This window comes from Vipera berus (assembly GCF_964194415.1).
Source record: "Vipera berus genome assembly, chromosome: 6".
NCBI classification, from domain to species: Eukaryota; Metazoa; Chordata; class Lepidosauria; order Squamata; family Viperidae; genus Vipera; species Vipera berus.
This window is the reverse complement of record NC_138208.1, coordinates 42,520,785-42,540,037: the sequence shown is the minus strand read 5'-3', so window position 1 is coordinate 42,540,037 and position 19,253 is coordinate 42,520,785.

The following is a 19,253-nucleotide window of genomic DNA, read 5'->3' as shown; positions in this document are numbered from 1 at the left end:
GAAGGAAAGATAGTACAAACTTGGTTTCAGTATGGGCAGTTACAAACAAGATGGAAAGAAGATCAGAAAGCTGGTATTTCGACAACTGATGGAAATTTGGTAAAACAAATTAGAGATCAAGGTCAAGCACATATAAGAAGGATATATAATGCACTGATAGAAATTGATTCAGAAACGGAACTTGTTAAGGACTGTATGATAAAGTGGGCCCAGAACTTTCAGGAGGTTATAACAATGGATACTTGGGAAAAGATATGGGTCAGAAATGTAAAATTTACACAGGCTCAAAATTTAAGAGAGAATTTTTATAAAATGTTTTATAGATGGCATTTAGATCCTAAAAAATTAGTAAGTATGTATACGAACTGCCAGCCCAAATGTTGGAGGTGTGGTTGTGAGGATGCAACGTATTATCATATATGGTGGACTTGTAAAAAAGTTAAAGCTTTTTGGATTAAAGTTTGGTGGAATATGCAAAAGATATTTAAGAAACAGATAAGGTTTTCTCCACAGTTATTTCTGTTGGGTATTATTACGGATTGTACTGTTATAGATACTAAATTGATGTTTGTTTGTTTTTTATTAAAAAGTTTTAAGTTTTAAGGAAGGGGGGAGGGAGAAGGGGGGGAGGGGGGATTTTTTTAAGGGAAAAATTGTATGTTAAAACTTTTTGATACTAAATTGATGTTGAATTTAATTACGGCAGCAAGACGTTTAGTAGCGCAATATTGGAAGGAGGAGGAACTGCCTACTATAGAAGAGTGGACGTTGAAAGTTTCAAATTTGGCGGAAATGGCAAAGATTTCAGCGTATTTGAAAGAACAATCGCAACAGAGATATATTGTGGAATGGACAAGATGGATTGAATATATTCAGAACAAATATGGGACTAAAAAGTCTCATTTAGTATTTGAATAAGTATTATTTATTATTGGATAGTAATTTAGTTATGTTTAAGGGGAGTTAAAGTGGGATAGAATTTAACATGTCTTTTTTTAGTTAAGTAGCATATTTTAGTTTACGTTTGTATTAGTTAATACCCTGCATTCAGCTCTGGGAAGTCGGGGAGGGGAGGGCTAGGGAGGGCAAGGTTGGGGGGGAGGGAGTTTATGTTTTCAAAAAATGTATTTTAAAACTTTTCAATTAAAAAAAGAAAGAAAAAAAGAAAAGTCTCAGAGGTGGTCCAACAAGTTTGATGAACAAAAGTGCTGAAATTGTCTTAGTCTTTAACGAAGCTCTTGTTGGGGTGGCACTTAGATTCATCTGTGAAAACCCATGTTCACATTCACTTGAAGAAATAGGAATGGTATTCAGAGTCCGTATCAAATGCAACAGTTTTTCTGGATATGTCTTTTTGAGAATATATTCACAGAATCCACGAATCATTTCTCTTTCATTTAGTTGTAGTCTGATTGATAAGTTTCTAATTTCCACTTCTCCAAATGTCAGTTGAGTATTAACATCTTCAGGCCAATGTTTTTGATCAAGTACGTGAGACCAATACGCCAACTCATCGTCTTTGCTATCAAGTAATCTTTTTTCAATTGACTCTTTCAATTTTGTATAAAATATGCTTGGGTCAATGGGAGGATCCTTTTTTGAATCTCTTTTGTGAAGTAAAACTCCACGAAAGTGAAGATCACTTACAGCAGCAACAGCACATTTATAATAGGGTCCAAAGTTCTGTCTTCTTTCTTCAAAAACTTGTACCAGTATTTTTATTTTTTTATTTGCCTTATACAAGTCGATGTTGCGGTCCTGTAGATCCAAACTTAAATCTGACAATTCTTGGAGAGTGTGACACATCAATCCTAGGTCCAATAAAAATTCTGTAGATGTTATTTTTCTTTTCAAGCCATCATAAGTGCATTTATCATTTTTATCTCTATCATGCATTGTTTGTTCAAAATGATACACAAGGGATTCAAAATTATTCCATACAGCCAAAACTGTATGCAAACTAGATGACACCCATCAGGTACTTAAAATTCTTCCAATTTTCAGCAGCTCAGTCCCCAGTAATTCTGCACATGAATGCAACTCTCTGGTATTCTTTGGTGAAGCATGATATATGACATACAGTTTATCAATAAATGATTGGAATCTATTTATTCCTGAAGTTTCCTTGGCAGCATCACCTACTGATAATTCTAGTCTGTGATTAGCACAATGCCAAACTATAATAAAAGGAAAACATTCTGACAGCAATTTTTTCACTCCACTTTTACATCCCATCATCACAGCCGCACCATCGCATGCCAGAGAAATCAAATATTTTTTCAAATAATCTTCTGTCATCCCATAAGAGTAAAGACATTGGAGTAAGGAATCAAATATTCCTTCTGCTGTTACTTTTTCAAGTTCTACCAAGTCCAAAAACAAATTTACTGGTGAATTCATTCCCATACCTTCACTACAGCATTGAACAAATACTATGAGGGTAGTTTTTTGCTTATTGTGGTTGATTCATCAATTATCAATGAAATTTTATTATTGGATCAAACAATTTCTTTAACCACAGTTTTCCTCATTTCTTCACTTATATGATTAACACTATATAATCTTAAAGGGCTTGCCATTGTGATAGAAGATTGCTACCATTGCTCCAGAGTTTGGCTAACTTAAATATGCATAGCATAATTAGATTTATTATTGCTGCTAAAGCTATGGATTATGGATTCACATTTCCCATGGATTGTCTTCTGTCCATGGGAAGGAAGCTTGTTAGATTCTAAATATCATAATTTTAGTTATTCCTTTGTGGCAGGGTATATATGAGAACAAGCTGCAAAGGTCTTTAAAAACATGTTTCTCACATATTTATATTTTTGAATCATAAATATTAAATCTTTTTTTCTTTCCAATGATCCAAACTAATGCTTTAGAAATATAATTTCCAGCTTTAGCTACAGTAAACAAGCAAATTACACTAAAGCTAAATTTAACGTTACTTGTTAAAGATATTTACTATATTTCAGAATTAGTATTCTTTCAGTCACAATCTTATTCCTATTCAATTTGGCTGATTTTAAAATGTGATGTAAAATCATAAGCACATAAAAAGAAAACAGCAGAAACAGCTGCAAATTAACTCAACAGTTCTATGCTTAGCAACATTTCCATTTAATCAAAGTCTTTGCTCTTTCCAAATCTATTTCATGGTTTACTTTCTATATACACAAACAATGGGAAATGAGTTTCTGGGCTGGTTCAAATTTTTTACACATTCCAAAATTTTCAGGTAATGTATCTGTTCCATATAAATATAAAAGCATGATAGGCTCTGTATTTGTACAATGGCCAATTATCTCAGTGTGCAGAAACGTGGATAACCACAAACAGAAGTTGCAAGCCCTCTCCTTGACTTCAGAGTAATCCTGGTGAGATAGTCAGCATATAAATTTAATAAATAACTTTTTTTTTCAAATGCCCCTATCAGGAATTGAATTTGAATGAAGTTTCAGAAAAGCAAATGTTCTGTGCTGGTGGTACTAAGCTCCCAAAGATCTAGCATGGGATAAATGAATTCTTCCTAATAAAAATAACTTCCTGCCTTTTTCTAATCATCATTTCTTCCCTACAGCAATTTGAAAAGTAAAACAAAGTGAAACAAACCACTACTCCCTCCATGCAGGGAAAATTTCCTTGAGTCATACTTGGATATCCTATTTGCAAATAATATCTTACTTACCTAGTTGAGATGGTGTAATTGGGGAGCAGCCATCTATTTTCTGTCTGCCTTTGCTGCAACTTGCCTGTACAACATTTGCCTGCCGGGTCTTTTGGCAAGCTGAGCAGCAATTCCTATTGGCTTCCAAAAGCCAATAGAATAGCTGACTCAGGAATTCTGGTAGCTGAAGTCCATGAGTCATAAAAGAGCAAAGCCTGCAATAGACTTAAGCCAATAGCAGCGCAGCTTGTGCAAAAGCTTTTTTTTTTTTTTTTGCAAAAAAAAAAGGTGCCGGAACACCGTTCTGAGCGTTCTATGAGAAAAAAAGCCCTGAGTCTACAATATCTGTAAAAACAGTCATGCCAATGGGAATGGTCTGCCTCACTCATGCTGGCAGAATGGGCCTACTGGGGATCCCAAGAAATTTTGTCTGGTGGGATCCAGGAGTAGAACCTTTTCTGCTGTGGTTCCCAGCCTTTGGAACAATTTACCACAGAAGGTAAGATCTGCCCTTCTCCTTTAGCCTTAAGGAAAATCCTTAAAACCTGGCATGGTTTGTCCTGAAGGTAGAGCTATTGGCTGGTGGGGGCTGGTGCACTAACAGAGAAGCACCTCATCTCTCCCCTTCAAATCCATTTTATATTTAGAATTGTTGCTATATGTTGTTTTATCTTGGTGTAGGCTGCTTAGAATCATCTGTACTGCAAGATGGGCAGCAAATAAATTTGATTGATTGATTTATAAATAAATAATAAAGTTTTAAAGTCTGATTTTTGTAAAATCTTTTTGGAAAAAAAGCCCTTGTTATTTTGCTACTACTTGCCTACAAGTTCTATTCAAATTATTAATCTCCATCTTTTTTTATTTAGCCTGGTCTTGACAGCCTTTAACAGGGAAGGAGAAAGGAAGGAAGAAAAAAGACATTAAAATTAAAAATGTGGTACCTTGCTCAATAGTAGCAACTGTGAGAGGGATCTTGGAGTCCTAGTGGACAATCACTTAAATATGAACCAGCAATGTGTTGCAGCTGCCAAAAAAGCCAACACAGTGCTAGGCTGCATTAACAGAGGGATAGAATCAAAATCATGTGAAGTATTAATACCACTTTACAATGCCTTGGTAAGGCCACACTTGGAATACTGCATCCAATTTTGGTCACCATGATGTAAAAAAAAATGTTGAGACTCTAGAAAGAGTACAGAGAAGAGCAACAAAGATGATTATGGGACTAAAGGCTAAAACATATAAGGAACGGCTGCTGGAATTGGGTATGACTAGTTTAATGAAAAGAAGGACAAGGGGGGACATGATAGTAGTGTTCCAATATCTCAGAGGTTGCCACAAAGAAGAGGGAGTCAAGCACCTGAAGGCAGGACAAGAAGCAACAGATGGAAATTAACCAAAGAGAGAAACAACCTAGAACTAAGGAGAAATTTCCTGACAGTTAGAACAATTAATCAGTGGAACAATTTGCCTCCAGAAGTGAATGTGAATGCTCCAACACTGGAAGTTTTTAAGAAGAGACTGGACAGCCATTTGTCTGAAATGGTATAGGGTTTCCTGCTTACGTAGAGGGTTGGGCTAGATGACCTTCAACTTTTTATTATTGTTGTTGCTGTTATTGTTGTTGTATCTTCGGTTCTTTTAGGCATTAAGAGAGACGAAGTGTTGAAACAGCAAACAAGTTTATTAACTCAGAACAGAAGCAGCCCTAATGGCTGCTGCACAGCTATTTATACTGTTAGCCTCTAGGCGGCAACCAATAGGTTTAAAGTAACAGTTTCCTGCCCCAAGCCTAATTATCAGCTTGGAGACAGACAGTCTGGCTTTCAGTAACAGCAACCGTTAAGCAATACAGCAATCTAGGTCAGACATTAAGCAAGTGATTAAAACAGTTATGGCCAGTACATTATACCCCTTCCCCCTAGATGGCTCAAACCCTCAATTGTTTGACATAGTCCTGCAAATATTTAGGCAGCCTTCTTGACTGTTCTGAACGTCTAGGGATTGCAGGGCTCTCCTGGTCTACCCGCTCACCTGCCAGGCTGGGTAGACCAGGACTCTGAGGTGCGGTGGAGTCGGGCTGACTCAAGTCTCTTTGGCTGGCCTGTCCCGGTAGGCCGAAACCAAAGTCCAATTGTGCATCAAAATATGCTGGGCTGGCACTCAGTGCAGTTTGCCGGTTCTGCTCAGCAGATACAGTTTGTGTGTCCCAGGGGAACTCTCCTATGGCAATTCCCCCATTCTCCTTAACTGAGAGTTCTGTTGGACTGTGCAAGCTCCTCTGTTGGACTGCTGTCATGCGGGCCCTGTGTATGGCCCTCTTGAGAGTCCTGAGCCAGCGACTGATTCGCTAGCCTCCGACGCAGCTGGTCAATGTGCTGGTGAATGACTTGCCCATCTTCCAGGACCACCTCGTAGGAGAGTGGTCCTGACACCTTAACAACCACTGCTGCCACCCATAAAGCCCCTTGCCCATAATTTCAGATCCAAACCTGGTCACCAACTTGCAAGCTTCTTGGTGCTTTTGGCTGTGCAGTGTCCGAGGCAACTCGGTCGAGGTGTAGCCTGTCAAGCTTAGTGAACAAATGTCAGCCCCATTGGAGTTCAGCTGGGCTTCTGCCCATGGCGGTGCAGGGAGTTGTGCATTGGCAGAGTAGGAAATCTGTCATTCTGTGGTGCCAAACTCCTGTGATGATCTGTTTCAGGGATTACTTGGTTGCCGGACCATGCGTTCCACTTGGCTGTTTGAGGCTGGGTGAAAGGGAACCGAAGTGGCGTGCCTAATTAGATTAGCCCTGAGGAAGGACTGGAATTCCTTGGCAGTAAACTGAGCCCCATTGCCTGAGAATAACACATCTGGTAGCGCATGTGTTGCAAAGATTCTGCGCAGTTCCATGATGGTCCTGGCAGTAGTCATAGTGGGAACTGGTGCAACCTCTAACCATTTAGAGTAGCTATTGACCACTATTAAAAACAGCTGTCCCTGAAAGGGCTCAGCAAAATTGATGTGGATTCTTGACCACAGTGTGTGAGTGTGCTCCCATCAGTAGACAGGGTGGATGGGCTTGCGGCATCTCCGGTCTGGATTGCTGGCATGTGTAGCAACCATGTACTTGGGCCTCTATAGCTTTATCTAGCTCTAGCCACCAAAGGTAGCTCCTCACAAGTGCCTTCATCCAGACTATTCCTGGATGGCCCTCGTGCAGAGACTCAAGAACACTGGGCCTTAAAATGCTCAGGACTATGACCCTACTTCCCCAAAGGATGCAACCCTTATGAGCGAAAAACTCATCTTTTCTCATGAAGAAACTCTGAAATTCTGGCCCTGGACATTTGTCCAGCCATCTTGTGTGTATGTACCCAGTTGAGCACGTGACTCAGTGTTTTGTCAGCTGCTGTTTCAGCAGCTATGTCCCCAGCGTGAAGGGGAGACTCTGGCAAATCCTGGATAGCTAGGATGCATGCAGCCGGAGCTGGATCTGGCTCCACATGTGGCAGGGGCAACTTGCTAAGGCCATCTGCATGGCCCATTTCTTTGCCTGGTTTGTGAATCAGCCTGTAGCTGTAGGCTGAAAGAAAGATAGACCACCTCAGCTTTTGAGAAGACAGAATCTGAGGTGTCTGTTCGTGAACAACCCTAGAAGAGGCTTGTGGTCTGTAAAGACCATGAACTGGCAGCCATACAAGCAGTCATGGAACTTTTAAATTCCCACCACAATTGCCAAAGCCTCCTTATCAATTTGCGAGTAATTGCGCTGACGACAGGGTCTTGGAATAATAGGCGATGGGAGTCTGTTTCCCATCAGCTGTCAAATGGCTCAACACAGCCCCAACCTCATAGGGAGATGCATCACATGCAATGCAAACAGGCAGCTTCTCGTTAAAATGTGTGAGGAATGAGTTTGAGGACAGCAGTGCCTTGACTGCCTCTCGTGGACGCTGGTCCACTGCCACTGAGCCTTTTTATCTAACAGCTGGTGTAGCGGCTCTGCCACTGCAGCCTTGTGTCAGAGGAATGCATGGTAAAAATTCAGAAGGCCCAGGAAGGCCTGAAGCTCTCCCTTGGACTTCAGACTTGGGGCCTGCTGGATTGCTTTTAGCTTGGAGTCCACTGGATGAATGCCATTGGCATCAATGCGGAACCCAAGAAACTCAGTTGACTCCACCCCAATCTTACACTTTTCTTTTTTTAATTTAAGTCCCGCATCACAGAACCACTGAAGGACGGCTCTAAACCGTTCAGCCAGAATCTCTGCTGATTCCCTGGCAATGAGTACATTATCGAGATAGGAACAGATTCCTGGGATGCCCTTGAGCATGCTCTCCATCACTCACTGGAAAAGCCCTGGGGCTACACTCACCCTGAAATGTAGGCGCTTGACCTTAAAAGCCCCCCTATGGGTGACAATGGTTTGGGCTACTGCCGTCGCCTCGTCCACGGGCAGCTGTCAGTAGGCCTGCACCAAATCTAATTTGGCAAACACGCGGCCACCTTGCAATGACGCCAAAATATGGCTGACAACTGGCACTGGGTATGCGTGTTGTTGAAGTGCCCTGTTAATGGTGCACTTATAGTCAGCACATATGCGTACTTCTCTGTTGGCCTTAAGTGGCATTACTATGGGGGTCTCCCACACCCCACTGTCTATGGCCTGTAATACCCCTTGTCTGACCAGCTTGTCCAGCTCAGCGTCTATTTTAGGTTTTAGAGCAAAAGGCACTCTACGAGGATTGATCTGTATTGGCGTTACCAAAGGATCAAGTTTGAGGGCTATTGGAGGACCCTTGTAATTTCCAGTGTTGTTCACAATGATTCCCAGATGTTATGAATACAGGATCATGGTAATCTGCTACACTTGAGACAGTAAGAAAGAAGCCACATTCACAAATGCTGTTTTTCCCATGTCACAGAAGTAACCATGGATTGTTTTATGGGGATGAGGGTAGGAGAAGAGGGATATCAGAGACAAGTAGAAGAAAAGATATCTACTAAGCTTCCCATGAAACATTTAAAACCGTGTCTTTCAAATTTGGCAACTCTAAGATGCATGGACTTCAATTCCCAGAATTCCCCAGCCACATCTTAAAGTTGCCAGGTTTGAAAAACACCAATTTAAAACTATATTAACAATTAAAATGAATTTTAAAAAACTCATGATTTCTACAATTGTTACAAGATGCAGAGGTGATTCAACTGGCAAAATAGTTTTTTGGAAGGCAAACTGCAGTTTCAGAAATTCTCAATTTCACTTGAAAGGCACTGTGAAAAGGGAACTTGGTCTGTGTATTTTTTTCAAACCAGTCAAAGACCATTTCCTCTCATGCCCCACCCTATCAAAAGTAGAGATTGGCCCAAGAACTTCAGAAATCCAAGTATATCTCAGACTGATTATCATTTTATAGAGCTTCTTGGCAGATCTCCCCTGGTTTTTCTCAAAAGAGGATATAGCAGTGTGTTTGGGTAGGTGGTGTATAAATCTATCAGTAACAGCAGCAAAAATAGAAAGCACATGCATTTCTTATTTATCTCATAAAAATATTTCTATGCCACCACAATCAAGACCCTGTCCTTTACTCACATAAAAACACAATATAAAAAATACAAAAATAAAAACAGAACAGCACTACACTTTTTAATCAATGGGCATATCTTAATGAATAAAATATCCCCATTTTTGCTTGTCCTACTGATTTCGGTGGGCACATTAAAAATTCCTTATATAATTTTCATTTAAATCAATGGTATTTGGCAGATAGCACCCTAAATAAACATGACTTACAAAGTGTCCAGTCAAAGAAAGACAAACAAGGGGAAGATAATCAAAGTGTGCAGTTAGGTAAAGCTGAAATTAACAGTTCTATATGTCACTCTTTCAGCTTGGTGGAGAATAATAAATACCACTAAATTTTATCATGTAGTTTACTTATATTTAAAGTAATGTTGGTATTTCAGAAAATTGACTATAATAGTCATGATAGGAAAAGAGATTTCTAATATATTGTGAATTAAGTTTGAGGGAGAGACCAAGAAATTGTAGAGAAAGAGTAAAAAGTTCATACCACAAGTGTAAGTCTTCAGCAAAAAGTTTTCATTTGCTGAAATGAAGGGGTACTTTCATATAGCAGTTTACTCTTTATTTTAATTGCATTCATGTGCTAAAAGATTCCAAAGGACTGAACTTTTAAGATACTTCCACTACTAGAAATGCTATTTAAGTTATTTTTCCTTTGCTTTCCTGCTGTTGTAAGGCTCAGAGTATACCTTCCCCTAATACATGGTATATGCCCTACTCTACTTTTTCTTTGCTCAAAAGTGAGCATGGGAAGTTTAGATCCAGACTGAAATTTCAGCCTAAAAAAAGAATAAATGTAAACCTTCTCTTCTTAATTGCAATATCTATCTCTCTATCTATCTGTCATCTATCATTTATTTATCTGCCCATTCATCCATGCACTCACAAACACAGACACAGATACACATGCACATATTCCTATTAGTGTACTATAGCTTTCTGCAATCTTGTAGGATGATTTTATTTTGTTTTATTTTATTTTTATATATTTTATTTCTATAGCCACTCATCTCAGCAGACAAGATGTGAGGTGGGAGGGAGCTTCTACTCTCCTTCCTGTACACTTCTGTTACACTCTGAACAGAGAAAGGAAAGCACATATTTTTTTAATTTGACCTAGGTTTCTCAGCTAACACTGAAGCAAGCATACATCTGATATGAAAATGCTACCCTTTTGGAGATGATAGATAAAAATATTTCCAAATATATTTTTGTTCACACACACACATACACGCACATACACACACACACACGTGTAAAAATTATATATATATATATATGCAAAGATTTCGAAGAATCAGTTATTATTGCTTTAGTGATCTTTTTTAAGCTCCACATTCTTATCTTGGGTGTACAGTATGAATCACACAGCTTCATCTTGAGCATATTATTTTTTTCCAAGAAGATGGTTATTTTCATGATATTAAATTATAGGGAAATAATTACAATTATATATAATTATAGAGCAACAGAATGATAACTAATTATAGGGCACAAATTTGTTTCTGAGTTAAATCCAGTGCTTTGGTCCTGTCCTTTCAGGCTCTAACTTCATAGTTTCTAACTATATTTCCACTCATTTGTGGTAGAAGGTTCTTCTAATTAATAAGTATCACTGCTACCAGATATTGCATTTTCTCGCATTGGAAATAAAGTCTTCTCAGTGATAGTCCTGTACTCTCTAATGATCTTGCTATAGGGACCTAACAATTTATACTGCTTTTCTATTCATTTCCCCTCCAAACTGAGGAGCATTTTTGTCACTCTGGAGTAAGTTGCTTTTAATGTCTTTTTTTTATTGAAAAGTTTTACGGTACATTTTATCTTTAACAATCCCCCCCTCCCTCCACCCACCCCTACCTAACCCTCCCTATCCCTCCCCCCCATTCCCCCCTCCCCCCCCGACTTCCCAGAGCTAAGTACAAGGTATAAAAACAAAGAACAATCATAAACATCCATATGCTAACAACAATAAACTATTAAGTCTATCCCACTCTAGCTCATATAAAATGACTACAAGCAATACTGATATTACATAAAAAAGAGAAGAAGAAAAAAGAAAAGAAAACTTATTCAAATGCTAAATGAAACCTTTTAGTCCCATATTTGTTCTGGATATAATCAATCCACTTTTTCCACTCCATAATATAACGTTCTTGCGAATGATCCTTCAAATGAGCCGAAATCTTTGCCATTTCCGCCAGGTCAGAAACTTTAAGAGTCCCTTCTTCTATAGTCGGCAGTTCCTCCTTCTTCCAATATTGACCTATTAAGAGTCTTGCTGCTGTGATTAAATTCAACATCAACTTAATGTCCACAACAGTAGCATCTGTAATTATACCCAATAAAAACAATTGCGGACAAAACTTTATCCTTTGCTTGAAGATCTTCTGCATATTCCACCAAATTTTTATCCAAAAAGCCTTAACCTTTTTGCAGGTCCACCATATATGAAAATACGTTGCATCTTCGCCACCACATCTCCAACATTTAGGTTGATAGTTTGGATACATACTTGCAAGCTTTTTAGGATCTAAATGCCATCTATAAAACATTTTATAAAAGTTCTCTCTTAGATTTTGGGCTTGCGTAAATTTTACGTTCCTCACCCAGATCTTTTCCCACGTGTCCATTGTAATAACTTCTTGAATATTCTGGGCCCATTTTATCATACAGTCTTTAACAAGTTCTGTTTCTGAGTCAATATCTATCAATGCAAGATAAATCCGTTTGATATGTGCTGGACCCTGGTTTCTAATTTGCTTTATCAAATTTTCATCAGTCATTGAGAAACCAATTTTCTGATCTTCTTTCCACCTGGCACGTAATTGAGTATATTGAAACCAAGTTTGAACGATCTTCTCATCTCGCAAGAGATTGTACGGCTTCAAACACCAGACGTTCCTTTCCAAGCTTAAGATCTCCTTATACGTAGTCACATCATGCTTGAAGCCAACATTTATGTTTTCTATTGCATGTTTCGGGATTGCCCACAACGGCATCTTGTAGTCTAACTTATGTCTATACTTCTTCCAGACTCTCAACAATGCCTGTCTTAAAATATGCACTTTAAACACATTATCTACCTTCTTGTCATACAACAAATATGCATGCCAGCCAAATAACAAGTCGTGGCCCTCAAGATTTAATAATCTCCCTTGTGTCAAATTAATCCAGTCACTTATTCCTGACAACGCAGCAGCTTCATAATATAATTTAAGATTAGGCATTTTAAGACCACCTCTTTCACGAGTATCCTGCATAATCTTAAGTTTAACTCGTGGCCTTTTCCCTGCCCGCACAAATTTATTGATACCCCGTTGCCATTCTTCCAAATTAGAGTCTTTTTTAAGAACCGGTATCATTTAGAATAAAAATAAAAATTTAGGCAGGACATTCATTTTCACTGCTGCAATTCTTCCCAGTAAAGACAATTGCAATTTTTCCCAGCTCTCCAATTCTTTTTGAATTTTTCCCCATAACTTTTCATAATTATTTTTATATAACTTTGCATTTGAGGGTGACAAATACACCCCCAAATATTTAACCCTTTTAACAATCTCAAATCCAGTTAATCTTTCTAAAAGGGCCTTTTGCGATGCTGTCATGTTTTTGGCTAAAATTTTTGTTTTTTGTACATTAACCTTAAATCCAGAAACCTTCCCATATTGCATTATTATCTCCATCAGGTCCACAACAGAGTTTTCTGGCTGGGTCACCGTAACAACCAGATCGTCTGCAAACGCCCTCAATCTATAATCCTGATCTCTAATTTGAATACCCTTAATTTTTTCTGAATTCCGTATTTTTATCAATAATATCTCCAATGTTAAAACAAATAATAGAGGTGATAACGGACACCCTTGTCTTGTGCCCTTCTCAATATTGCATACTTCAGTCAGGCTATTATTTACTATTATTCGGGCAGTTTGTTTTTGATATAATGCCCTAATTGGTTGTAAAAATTTATCCCCAAAATTCATTTTATCTAAAACTTTCATCAGAAATTGCCAATCCAATTGATCAAAAGCTTTTTCAGCATCTAGAAAGATTAGCGCCGCAGGGATCTGGTTGTTCCTTTCCAAAAACTCCACCACATCAACTATATGCCTCACATTATTTTTCATTTGTCTACCACTAATAAACCCAGTTTGATCCCCATGAATCATCTGTTGCAAAACCCTCATCAATCTATTAGCTAACACCTTATCAAATATCTTGTAGTCTGTATTTAAAAGTGATATTGGTCTGTAGTTTCTTACTTGGGTGACATCCTGATCTTCCTTTGGAATCAAAGAAATAAAAGCAGTTCTCCAAGACGGAGGCACCCTTCCTCCCCTCTGAATTGTCTGAAACAATTCCCTTAATGGCTTTATCAGCTCCAATTGTAAATTTTTGTAATAGACCGCAGTCAGTCCGTCCGTGCCTGGCGCTTTGTCCACCTTCAATTGCTTAATAGCTAAAAAAATTTCTTCTTCTGTTATCAATTGATTAATCTCTTCCTTTTGTTCTTGTGTGAGAACCGGGATGCTAGCATTCTTCAAATATACATCAATATCTGTTTCATTAATCTTCTCCTTAACATATAATTTGGAATAAAAATCCACAAAGGCTTCCTTAATAAGATCCTGTTGAAACACAACCTTTCCTTTGTGTTCAATTTTATCTATGTTAGAAGCCCTTTGTTTTTTCCTTAACCTGTAGGCTAACCACCTACCTGGTTTATTGGCATTGCAAAAAGTATTATGCCTAGCAAACCGTAAGTTAGTTGCCACCTGATCAGCCATCAACTTATCAAATTGTCCTCTTAGCAAGTTAATAACCTCCTTAATCTTCGCATCCGATGGATTCAAAATTAGGGCCTTTTCTTTTTCCCTAATTTCATTCTCCAGTTCTTTCCTCCTAACTACCAGATTACGTCTGTATTTATTATTCATATATATTAACACCCCTCTCATATAGGCTTTGCTAGCATCCCAAACCATGTCCATAGAAGTATCCTTGTTCATATTAATTTCAAAAAAAATCCTTCATCTGCTTTTTGCATTCTTCCACATTTCTCTGATTTCTAAACAAATTCTCATTTACGCGCCAGGAGCGCCTATCTCTATTGTCCTTATTGATCTCTAACCAGACTGGACTATGGTAGTTGCTTTTAATGTCTTATGTCTTATTTGTGTGTATTGTATTTGTCATTGTATTGTAAGATTTGAATAGAAGCCTATATATTTGAAATAATAAAATAACATATCCTAGAAACCTAACAGAAATATGTTTGAGGGGTCCCTAGAGCCAAAAAAGTTAAATAAAATCTAAATATAAAACAGAAACAAATCTACTCCTAAACAAAAGCATACAAATAATACAAAATATTTGTAGGATAAAATGGAATATTTAAATAATTAAAGAGCTGTACATTTCACTGATGTTCCTTTGATCCTAATCAAACTATCAAAACATTTTGGATTTCACATTTATGTTAACCACTTCCTCTTAACTAGACTTTGTCAATTTTTAGCTATTTTTATGTTATTGCAAATATTGGTGTTTTTTATAATTGGCACTCTGAGTGTAATTTTCACCAAAGAAACAGAAGTATCAACTCTATCTTTGCAAATATTGGTGTTTGCTATAACTGGCACTCTGAGTGTAATTTTCACCAAAGAAACAGAAGTATCAACTCTATCTTTAAGATAGACCTGGAGTGCCCAACAATTTCAATTAATATCTATTTTAACCTCAAAAATTCAAGCTCCATTCAATTGTTACATCTCTTAGCAGACAGCTTTATTTTGTGAGTGAAACATGCACCCTCTGCTTCCCTACTCCCTGTCCACAGCACACTATGTATTGCAAAATATCCCATCCTTTTTTAAACCATTTAGTTGTAAAATAGGAATTGTTTCTATGATGATGAACTCTTCCTTGCTAGGACATTTTCACAGTCATAGAGAAGAAAAAACTAACTATTCTCTTTTATCTTTATTATTATAGCATCAGAACTAGGATGGTATGGTTAGGGTGGGAAAGGAGTCCATTTGTTCAAGCTTCTGGGAAAGCAAATATTGTGTAGTGGGTTCTGGAGAGCAGGAAGGACGCCGATACGATGAGTACAGCATGGCAGATCTTTATTAGGTGAAAGTGACTGTACGGGGGAATAGGGATTACCTGCCCTCCTTTTATACCTGGCCAGGTGAGCAGCCGGCCAATCGATTTGAACCACTGTTTCCCACTGACACTGGGTTCCTGCCAAAACAGTTACAGTTCAACGCCCCCTGGTGGTGACTGCTATGTAAGTGTGTATGTGTTCTCTTCACCTGGATACATAACACCCCTTCCCCCTTAAAAGACAAAACAATCCCCTCAAACAAATGGTCCCTATTGACGCACATAGTCTGACAGGTACGCAGGTGGCCGATGAACCTGGAATGAACGTCTTAGGGGAACTTCCCCCATGTCTTGGATGGCAGAGTCAGTGTTTGAGTCCTGGTTGACCGTTTCCTGTTGACCCACCCCAGAGTCTGCCCTTGTGGCAGGGTTGTCGCTGCGGTCCTGGGCATGTTGTTGTCCCGGTCGAACAGGGCTTACTGGCAACAGTACTGGGTCAGTGAGGTCCTCCTTGGGCTCAGGTTCTATTGTTTGTCGGTGGGGTTGGTAGTGATGATTTGAGCTTAATGATGGGTAGTCTTCTGGGTGGTCGCTCTGTGACCATTCAGGAACCTGTTTCCTGACCTGGTCTATGTGCCGTCTGACCTGACGACCCCGCTCCACCCCTACTACATAGGATAAAGGCCCGGTTTTGTCAACCACCACCCCCGGAATCCACAAATGTCCTGACCCATAGTTCCTGGCCCAGACCAAGTCACCAGGGTGTAACTCCCTAGGGGTTTGGGGTTGCTCAGTCTCCAAAGCCACTCTGTCGGGGTGAAATCTGTCCAATTTGGTGATGAGGCGTCTGCCCCAATAGAGTTCCACCAGGCTCTTCCCTGTTGCTGTTCATGGTGTGGTGTGTTGGGATAATAGGAAGTCTGCCAACCTGTGATGCCAGTCACTGATGATGATGCGCCTGAGTGCGTCCTTGGTCATTCTCACCATGCGCTCTGCTTGTCTGTTAGTCGATGGGTGAAAAGGCGCGGATGTGATGTGTCTAATCAAATTCTCTTTCATGAAGGCCTGAAATTCAGCAGCAGTAAATTGAGCCCCATTATCCAATACCAAGACATCAGGCAGGCCGTGTGTGGCAAAAAGTCTCCTGAGCACTTGGATTGTTCTGGCTGAGGTCATATTGGGGACTGGCACTACCTCCAACCATTTGGAATGGCTATCTATCACTAATAGGAAGAGTTGTCCCTGGAATGGGCCCACGTAGTCTATGTGGACCCTGGCCCAGGGTGTGTGTGTAGCCTCCCATTTGTGGACAGGTGCTTGGGGCATCTCAGGTCTGGACCTTTGACAAATGTAACACCCATGTACCTGCTCTTCTATTGCCTTATCTAGCCCTGGCCACCCAAGATAACTCCTAGCTAACGCCTTCATTCGCACTATACCAGGGTGCCCCTCGTGTAAGGATTTCAGGACTCTATCCCTCAGTGTGTCTGGTATGATGACCCTACTACCCCACAACAGGCATCCCTTATGGGCAGACAATCCATGTCTTCTTGTGAAGTAAGCCTGGAATTCCGGGCCTGGACTCTTATCTTGCCAACCTGTGAATACCCAAGACTGGACTCTGCTCAGGATTTTATCTGATGTAGTCTCAGTTGCTATGTCCCTTGCATGGAGAGGGCATTCCGGTAGCTCTTGGATTGCCAGTATCTGTGCAGCAGGTGCTGGATCAGGTTCTGTGTTAGTCAGGGGTAGCCTACTTAACCCATCCACATGGCCTATTTCTTTCCCTGGTTTGTGAACCAGCTTAAAGTTGTACGCTGATAAGAATATGGACCACCTGAGCATTTTGGGGGTTTGTTTGTCCGTGGTGAATAAACCTAATAGAGGCTTATGATCTGTGAATATAGTGAATTCGCTACCATAGAGGTAGTCGTGGAATTTTTTGACCCCAGCCACTATTGCCAGGGCCTCCTTGTCTATCTGGGCGTAGTTCCTCTCTGCCCCTGACAAGGTTCTGGAGTAGTATGCTATGGGCACCTGTTCCTCGTTTTCCTCTAGGTGGCTCAGTACTGCGCCCACTCCATAGGGTGAAGCATCGCAAGCAATGCAGATGGGCTTTGTTTCTATGAAGTGGGTGACTGTAGACCTGCTTGAAAGTAGGGCCTTTAAGGATTGGAAGCTTTTTTCGTGGACATTGGTCGAGCTCTATGCAGCTTTCTTATCTAGGAGCCAGTGCAAGGGCTCACCTTTTGCTGCCTTGTGGGGTAAGAATGAATGGTAAAAATTGAGCAGCCCAAGGAAGGCTTGCAGTTCCACCTTGTTCTTGGGAGTGGGGGCCATCTTAATTGCCCTCACTTTGGATTCTGTAGGGTGGATCCCACTGGCATCTATTTTAAACCCCCAAAACTCAGTGGATGCAACCCCAATGCTGCATTTGTCCCTTTTTAATTTGAGACCTGCAGCACGTAACCTGCTTAAAACTGCCCTCAGCCTTTCAGCCAGTACTTCTTCTGTGTCCCCTGCAATGAGGACATCATCAAAATAAGGGCATACCCCTTGAATGCCCTTAAGAGTCCGCTCCATTACCTGCTGGAAGATGCCTGGTGCTACACTGACACCAAATTGCAGGCGGTTAACCTTGAAGGCTCCCTTGTGTGTTACTATTGTTTGTGCTTCTGCTGTCTCCCTGGTAACCGACACCTGCGCGAGAGCTAGCTTAGCAAAGATGGCACCGCCTTGGAGGGAAGCGAGAACGTGGCTGACTGTTGGGACTGGGTAAGCGTGCTGGTTAAGGGCCCGATTTAACGTACATTTATAGTCAGCGCAGAGCCTGACCTCCCCATTAGCTTTGAGAGGGGTGACTATGGGGGTCTCCCACTCTCCCCCTTCTACTGGCTGTAGGACTCCCTGTTCGACTAGTTTGTCTAACTCCCCTTCTATCTTGTGTTTAAGCATGAAGGGGACTCTCCGGGGTTTAATCCTAATGGGGAGGATGCTGGGGTTTAGTTTAAAAGAGATGGGGGGCCCGGTGTACCTGCCTAGCTTGTTATTGAATACGTCTGCAAATTCTTTGCAGACAGATACGATGCTGCTTCCCTGGGTCCTATAGATGCCTGAGATCACTATGCCTAGTGCCTCAAACCAGTCTAGCCCGACTAGACTAGTTCTCCAGCCCTCAACTATGATAATATCCAAGTAATAATAATAATAATAAGTTGGAGGGGACCTTGGAGGTCATCTAGTCCAACCCCCTGCTCAGGCAGGAAACCTTATACCATTTCAGGCAAATGGCTGTCCAGTCTCTTCTTAAAAACCTCCAGTGTTGGAGCATTCACCACCTCTGGAGGCAGGTTGTTCCACTGGTTAATTGTTCTAACTGTCAGGAAGTTTCTCCTTAGTTCTAGGTTGCTTCTCTCCTTGACTAGTTTCCATCCGTTGCTTCTTGTCCTGCTTTCAGGTGCTTTGGAGAATAGCTTGACTCCCTCTTCTTTGTGGTAGCCCCTGAGATATTGGAACACTGCTATCATGTCACCCCTCACTCTTCTCTTTGTTAAACTACACATACCCAATTCCAGCAACCATTCCCTATATGTTTTAGTCTCCAGCCCCCTAATCATCTTTGTTGCTCTTCTCTGTACCCTTTCTAGAGTCTCGACATCTTTTTTACATCATGGTTACCAAAACTGGATGCAGTATTCCAGGTGTGGCCTTAACAAGGCATTGTAAAGTGGTATTAGTACTTCACTTGATCTTGATTCTATCCCTCTGTTAATGCAGCCTAGCACTGTGTTGGCTTTTTTGGCAGCTGCAGCACACTGCTGGCTCATATTGAAGTGATTGTCTACTAGGACTCCGAGATCCCTCTCACAGTTACTACTTTCGAGCAAGGTACTACCTAT